The sequence below is a fragment of the Schistocerca cancellata genome, chromosome 4 (genome assembly GCF_023864275.1).
Source record: "Schistocerca cancellata isolate TAMUIC-IGC-003103 chromosome 4, iqSchCanc2.1, whole genome shotgun sequence".
Lineage (NCBI taxonomy): Eukaryota > Metazoa > Arthropoda > Insecta > Orthoptera > Acrididae > Schistocerca > Schistocerca cancellata.
The window spans coordinates 132,088,961-132,097,143 of NC_064629.1; the positions used below are offsets into that span (position 1 = coordinate 132,088,961).

The 8,183-nt window shown below is 42.5% G+C and overlaps 1 pseudogene; it reads right to left on the minus strand.

The window, feature by feature from the left end:
- Positions 1-418: 418 nt before the first annotated feature.
- On the minus strand, positions 419-536 carry LOC126185685 (5S ribosomal RNA; annotated as a pseudogene).
- Between the last annotated feature and the right edge of the window lie 7,647 nt (positions 537-8,183).

The following is an 8,183-nucleotide window of genomic DNA, read 5'->3' on the forward strand; positions in this document are numbered from 1 at the left end:
TGGTTACCAGGTGCGTACTGTTTGTACGACGGTATGACATCCACGCTGTCATTTGACAAGCCATTACGTGGGTGAACAGTATTGCTATCGAGAAGGGAGAACTTGCGCTCTTGGTGAAAGTGTTTTATGTGAATGGCTGCAATTACACGGCTGAACTGAGAGAATACCGTCGACTGATAGGTCTGACGAGTGGTCCAATTTAATTATATGGTTTAAGGCACTCCGTCATCAGGCCACATGTGGCCCACCGGGACCATCCGACCGCCGTGTCATCCTCAATGAGGATGCTGATAGGAGGGGCGTGTGGTCAGCGCACCGCTCTCCCGGTCGTTATGATGGTTTTCTTTGAACGGAGCCGCTACTATTCGGTCGAGTAGCTCCTCAATTGGCATCACGAGGCTGAGTGCACCCCGAAAAATGGCAACAGCGCATGGCGGCCCGGAAGGTCACCCATCCAAGTGCCGACCACGCCCGACAGCGCCTAACTTCGGTGATCTCACGGGAACCGGTGTATCCACTGCGGCAAGGCCGTTGCCCATCTGGTTTAGAGAAGCTGATAAACTGAAGTTCGGAAACATGGGTGGAAGAGAAAGGTGTCCTATCCCGGTGGAAGTTATTTACGAAACTGCTGTTGCTGCAACAGAATTTGCTCTTCGGTTTCTGGCACGAATCGTAGACGATGACGTGTTACAAATTTATATTATAGGGTGCAGTGAGTACACAGAACAACCGAATTTGGCATGCTGTTAAACCATGTTCTGTGCAAGAAGAGCCATTACACTCGCCGTATATGACTGTGTAGTGTTGATTCTCGATCCGTTCTTCTTTGAAGAGGACACTCCCAAGAGCCTATCAGGTGCACGTGAAGTGTGGACATTGTCGAGACAACCTTGTGCTGCACGTGGCTCCTGCAACTGTGTGGCAGCCACTGTTTTCATGTAAGTTGGGGCAACACCTCATGTCGCACGCCCATTGAAAGATCTGCTCAATGCAGCCTTCCACGAACTTGTTCTCTCCAGAGGTTTTCTAGATACGTGGCCTGCAAGATCACCTGATCTGAATCCATGTGACTCATGGTTGTGGGGATTGTGGTGTCACCGCCAGACACCACACTTGCTAGGTGGTAGCCTTTAAATCGGCCGCGGTCCGCTAGTATACGTCGGACCCGCGTGTCGCCACTGTCAGTGATTGCAGACCGAGCGCCGCCACACGGCAGGTCTAGAGAGACGTCCTAGCACTCGCCCCAGTTGTACAGCCGACTTTGCGAGCAATGGTTCACTGACAAATTACACTCTCATTTGCCGAGACGATAGTTAGCATAGCCTTCAGCTACGTCATTTGCTACTACCTAGCAAGGCGCCATTTATCCTTTGCTATGTATCTTGTGAAGCATGTACCATCAGACCGATGTACACCAATTATGGATTAAAGTTAAGTATTCCAGCAGCAACGTACCTTATTGGCTATATTAATTACATTGTCCTGTTCCAGACCTCACGCCAGCCTGCGTGAGCTTAAACGCGTGCCTTCCGGTATCCTCGCATAGTGACTTGGCTGTCTTGCCAAGTCACAACAGGGATAACTAAAAGAACGCGTTTACCGCGGACACTTTCGGTCCCTACCTGATCGGAAGGCCAGTATACAGGAAGCCATTGCTGAGATCCCACTGGAACTGCTGCGAGCAACTGCTGATGACGTAGTTTCACAGACGCAGCATTTCGTCGACGTATCCGGTGCGCATATTGAACGAACTATGTAAGCAACGGTTTATAATAAAATCACCATTACGCCTTTCTCACTTGTTTGACGTTTTCTGCCCACGTCCCGTTTCTGATCCTTTATATATGGAAACGTGTCTTTCTTGCATTCACAGCGCCAGACTTGCACCTGGTAGTCGAAATTGGAACAATCTTTTTTCCAGAGTAAATCGGTTTTGCATTAACGCATTAAAATATCTACCAAGTTTCGCTGCCATACGATAATTACAGCCCTCTCTGGACCTCTGTGAGTATCTGCAATATAATTATAACGACCCGGTACTTTTAGTGACTTCTGGAGGGTTCAGGCTGCAGGTTACTCTATAACTACTCTTGGTATCGTACACACTTTCATATTTGTTATATGTGTGTTTCACGTTAGTTATGTAAGATCAGACTTAGAATTCCTTTATCTGTTTTAACAGAACTGGAATTAGTACGAAACCGGTAATCATTATAGATGCAAATGTGACAATGAACTGCGATACAAAATATTAGCAAATTAGTGATTGGTGTCCTTTCTGTGTTATCCTCAGGAAAACCACCCGTTGTTGCATAGATATTTATAACATTCCTTGGTCCTTTGAGATGAAATGTGTACGTGCGCTTCTCTTCATTCGATAATTTATTTTGCAGAACACATAAATATCTGCTTACATTCGCGGGAATTCTAACAGCAAGTAAGTGAATTGTAGATTTCAGAAGCGTTGGTCACGTTCTTAATTCTAATCGGATGTCTACCGAGTGAAAGTTTTTAATTAAAAATTCACTTCCCGCCTGCGTGACACCGAAGATTAATGAAGGTGCACCAGCTTTGCCGGCTACTGTGTATTGATCAGGGGACTATCAATCTTGTGAATGGAATCGCCGGGTAGAGTACGAGTACCCTCGCTAGTGTATAGTCCATTATTCTGCGAATAATTGCACCCATTTCAGCCGATATCTAGAGGCGTGGTATAGTACTTCACGCGATGTTGTTCCAGCACTATATTACAGATCCATAACGAGGCTTTCAAAGTGAGCAAGAGATGGTCACTGATACATGTAATTCATTATCGCGCGAGCTCTGGTGAGGTCAATATTCATTTTGTACGAACACAAACGCATTCCTCATTGTGACATATTTTTCGAAGACCTGTTGACAGTCTCACTCACTAAAGTGTTCTCCGGAAGAGTGTTCTTCCGTTTCCACTGTTCACTAACTTAATGGTACTAAACATCAGTTTGCAGACATTCCACTTTCATTCCTGTTTACTGCAGCAGCCTCGGATCGTTTTTGGACAACAGATGGAGTGAGGATAGAAATGGGTTCCATTTAAAGATGTGGCTACAAGATCAAACCGTGTTTTAGATATCAGTCATGTGTTTTCGTAATAATAGTGGATATAGCAAGCGCCTCTCATCATTCTCGTTGTTGACTAGTAATTCCACAAGAAAAGCTTTACTCCATCTACAAGGAAGTACTACGAGTATGGTACACGTTACAGCCGACACCCACATGTGTACTCCGTTAGCCACATTACGGTCTATTGCGGACCGTACTCCAGGTATCACTATCAAATCCACCTTTTTTTTATTGGCTTCAGGCCTAGTTCATCGCGCTGGATATAGTTGTTTCACTTATGATACGAACAGGACGTTTGTCTGACATAATTACAAAATGTAAGTTATATAGAAGTAAACCAACAGTTACGCGAGATAATCAGCCCGAAACGTTCTTTAGTCTGAGTACGTCTTTACAATCAGGGACACAAATTGTAATATAAAATCTTATTACCAGAAACTGTAAGTTACGATATTATAAACCATTAAAATAGACAGGAAAAAAGGCATTGGTTCAAATGGCTCTGAGCACTATGGGACTCAACAGCTTAGGTCGTAAGTCCCCTAAAACTTAGAACTACTTAAACCTAACTAACCTAATGACATCACACACACCCATGCCCGAGGCAGGATTCGAACCTGCGACCGTAGCAGTCCCGCGGTTCCGGACTGCAGCGCCAGAACAGCACGGCCACCGCGGCCGGCAAAAAAGGCATTAAAATGCCTAAAGTGGACAACAAGAGGCAATATAGCAAACCTTGCATTATGCCTCTTTATTTACTAGATTTAATTATGCAGACAGTCACACAGTCACAATATTTATGTCAACATCGTGTTGTATTTTATTTTAAAACTAACTTCAAAGATTTACACAAAGTGCCAGTTGTATTCACAGAAAAATTAAAATATTTCTTGAAAGCCTATATATTACAATGCCTAATCGACTTTTTGGTTGCACATGTCAGCCAACTTCTTTCTGAAATTTTCTGGAGTCATATTGTGTCTCGTGTCAGACAATACATTTCTCATGTGAGAAAATAAGCTCTCAACAACTGCAGAGGCCAATTTCCCTTCTTGTAGTTGGTTTGATTTTCTCACAATGCTGAGTGAACGCCTCTCCAGACGTCATTGTGAGGAAAATTCCTAGGAAGTGCAAGGTATTGAAGATATGTTCTCCGTGTGGCTGTTAGAAATGCTGGTCGTTCTGACTGAGTGCCACTTACAGTGAAACCAGAAACAGATCGTTCTTTTTCATTGTACATTAATTCTGCCTCTTTTATAATAATCTAGTATACGGTGTCCTTTCATCCATTCGTATGCATAGTAGTGTGTAATTCGAAGCATTTTCCAAGGAAGGGCCCCCAAAATAGGTATTCATATAACGTACAAAAAATAAAAAGGATTGCAGCGAACTTCATGACAATCTATAGTTGAAATCCAAATGTGGGAATATTTTACAGTTATTCCACAAAGTCCACCGACAGCGATGGAATAGTTTTCCAGAAGTAGATCTTTTTTTATTTATTTTTCTCCAGTGTAAGAAACTCTTAGTGGCTTGCAGCTTATGTTCGAGTAAACTAGTGATGATAGTAATGATGTTCTAAAATTTATAAATATCCATGGGGATTGGTAATACTTCCCAAAAAACAACGTTATTAATAAATGAATTGTTTTATTTGTAGTCTCTCAGATCAGAACGTCGATTACTGTACATGGGATCACCCCAGCCCGTAACCTTGAATATTGTGTAGAAAGTCGATATGACATTGGTTGATATTTCATATAGCTCCTGTGCAGAGTAATTAATTAATTAGTTAATTAATTTATAATGATTTTCTTTGTATCTTACTGGGTGTCACACGCTGCACGGGGTAAGAGGCATAATAAATTTAACACGTCACTGTCAAACAATTAATTTACCGTAACACAACGTCCCTGAAGCAGCCATCTTCGCTCTCCCGAGGCTTAAGTCAGAATGCGCTTTCATCTATAGTAGATTATACATGAGCTAAACTTGTTATCAAAGTGAATGAGATTAAAAACTCCAGGTTTAAAATTATGGAAGCAGACAGTTTAATTAATCTTCGCTTTTGGAGAAAATTTCGCTGAATTTATCTTATCCGGAATTATCGTGGGTTATCTTTGTCCATTTTGACGACTCTGTTTTATTTATAGAACAGAAATTTTCTGTCAAAGTTGATTCTGATAAGTAGAGAGATATTATTCCTACACATACTCATTTCTCGTATGGCTGTGATTACTGCCGAGCAATGATAGATAAAATAATACAATAATAGTTAAAATAATAATAAACCTAGATTTATCTGTTGGAACAGTTATCTCGTAAGCAATCTATTGTCAGTTGCTTGTAAACAGTTTCATTTACACATTTTATTGCTGAGACTTGCATATGTCATCATCAGTACACTTTTATTTTGATGTGAAACGAGAATCTTGTTGCTATATACACATTTTCACTAAGTGCCATTGCATTTCGTCTTTAAGCGTAGACAGTTGGCATCAGACACTATTAATTTTAGATACGTATTTAAGTATATGCCAAACTGAAGTCATAAATACAATATTACTACATTTGGTAAAAATGTTGTCCTTACCATGTCGATATTCTTATGAAATGGTTTGGGCTAAACTGTGATTTGAACATTGCATCTGTAGATTGCGACTTCAGAATGCTGAAAGCTGCGCCAAATCATTTTCTTTGCATGTCTGAGCCTCCATTTGTTTTATTCTCGTGTGATTAGTTTTCCCCCCGCTCGTACATGTTGCGTGCGCCATTTGCTGAGCCCGGATGTAGTGGCTCCATCGAGCAGCCGAGCAGAGTTGCGTCTGCTGTTCGTGCATTATCAGCGGCTGCTCCTGCAGCAGCTGCTGCCCTTAATAATAGACGGTCCCGCTCACACTTGTCACGGACCAAAATAAACAGCAAGTCGCTTCCATTGTCAGGAGAATCAGCGGCCGGCGTAGGTAAGACGCGAGTTACCCAGTGCTCTAATTAGCAACACGCTCCGAGCTGGCGTTCCGTCCTACGTTCACATATCAACTGACTACAATGAACAATTTCCCTCGGAAACTGCTTTCAGCCTGAAACGTTCTCGCCTGTGACCTGATACCTCGGGTAATTGAGGAATTTCTATTGATCTATGAAGAAACCGAGCGAGCAGGCGCAGTGGTCAGTGCACTGAACTCGCAATCGGGGAACGACGGTTCACAGCCGCGTCCAGCCATCTTGTTTTGGGTTTTCCGTCATTTCCCTAAATCGCTCTAGGCAAATGCCGTTAGGTTCCTTTGAAAAGGCACGACCGTTTTCCTTCCCCATCCTTTGAACAACGCGACCTTGTGCTCCGTCTATAATAACCTCGATGTTGACGGGACGTTAAACTCTGATACTCCCTCCTTCTTTTCCTCCTTCCTTCCTTCCTTCCTTCCTTCCATGAGGAAGGCGGTGCCGATTAAAGCACTCACAGAGTGATACAAGCAGTGTCTACGATCAAAATACCGTTTTACCTAGGAAGGAGTCATCAGAGATGTCAAAAACGCCATGGAATGAAAAACTACACAGCATACGAAGAACACTGCCTAATGCGCATTGCGTTTGGCTAGGCACACTGAAACAGAGAACAGAATAGAAACGCAGGACCATAATCTACATAATACACTAAATGTATTCGCATTTTCTAATACGGACAAACGTCGGCTGTGTAATGGAATGACGGCAGTGAAAATTTGTGCCTGATCAGGATTCGAACCCAGATTTCCTGCTTTACGCGAGCGATTCCCTTAACCGCTTCGGTTATCCCTGCACGACTCACTGCCAGACACAAACTTCCATATGTCGTAGTTTTTGCCTCACAACATACACTCGTACACATTACGTAATACCTGGACAGGGAGAGGATATTTTAATTGTTAAGTCGCTGCCTGGTATCACTGTATAAATATGATATTGCAGTACCTATGTTGTTAAGAAGTACTATGCAATATTTCTTCGGACCCTAATAATAAATGTGTCATTCTTTGACGAGGTATACGTAACGTACGAGTGCATGTTGTGACACATGGACGACGACATGGAAGTTTGTATATCGCCGTGAGTCTTGAACGGACAGTCAAAGCGGTTAAGGCGACCGCTCGCGTAAACCGGGAAATCCGGGATCCTGTCCCGCTCGGGCACAAGTTTTCAGTGTCGTCGTTCTCTTATACAACTGACGGTTGTTCGTACTTGCAACTGCGAATATATTTCATATAATATTGCTTTGTTACAGATACGGCATTGTCTTTGAAAGGTCATCCATTTTCATGCAGCATTACTGCAGTTTCAGAACCGTGCAGACCCATCGTTCCGCCACATTTTGTTCTTGTATGGAACAAGAGTGAAGTCAAATGCCCTTGACCTCAAACGCCGTCCAACGTGCAGATTTCGCAGTACAAGTATTTCAGTTAAGGGTTGGAAACGATGGAGTATCGGCGTGTTCCAAAGAGAGAGAGAGAGAGAGAGAGAGAGAGAGAGAGAGAGAGAGAGAGAGAGGGAGGGGGAGGGGGCGAAGAGTTACTTCCGTTTCAGGAAATGTTTATAGGTGTTTGGTATGGAACACATTTTACTCTTCCGTATGATCGTTACCAAAGACAGTGAACATTTCTTCGTAAAAATTAGCATTGATTTTGGAAACAACGGGTGTACGGACGGGTACTTCGCTAATACAGGCCAAATGACTGTAGGTGTCTTCTATTTGATACCCAGTAGAGTTCTGTCTTTTGGTTTTTACAGAACTATTATCTGAACCAATATATAAAGGGGAAGCTCTGTTATAAAAATTCTGGATACGTCGATTTACTTTAGATTTTTACACGAACTCTAATAAACATTTTTTAAACACTATACAGGTTTTCTGTTAAAACTCACTGCCAGAAAGAAAATATTGTGCTGTGCTGTGAAGGTGCGCGATTTTGTTTTCTTTCTCGCAGGCGATTTTGACTGAAAACCTATGTATTAACAGAGATGGGCTGGCGTATGATTAGAATACTAATAGGCAATCTGAATCGTCGAAATTCTGTAATGATACCTGTTCCCAGATTAAAACTCGG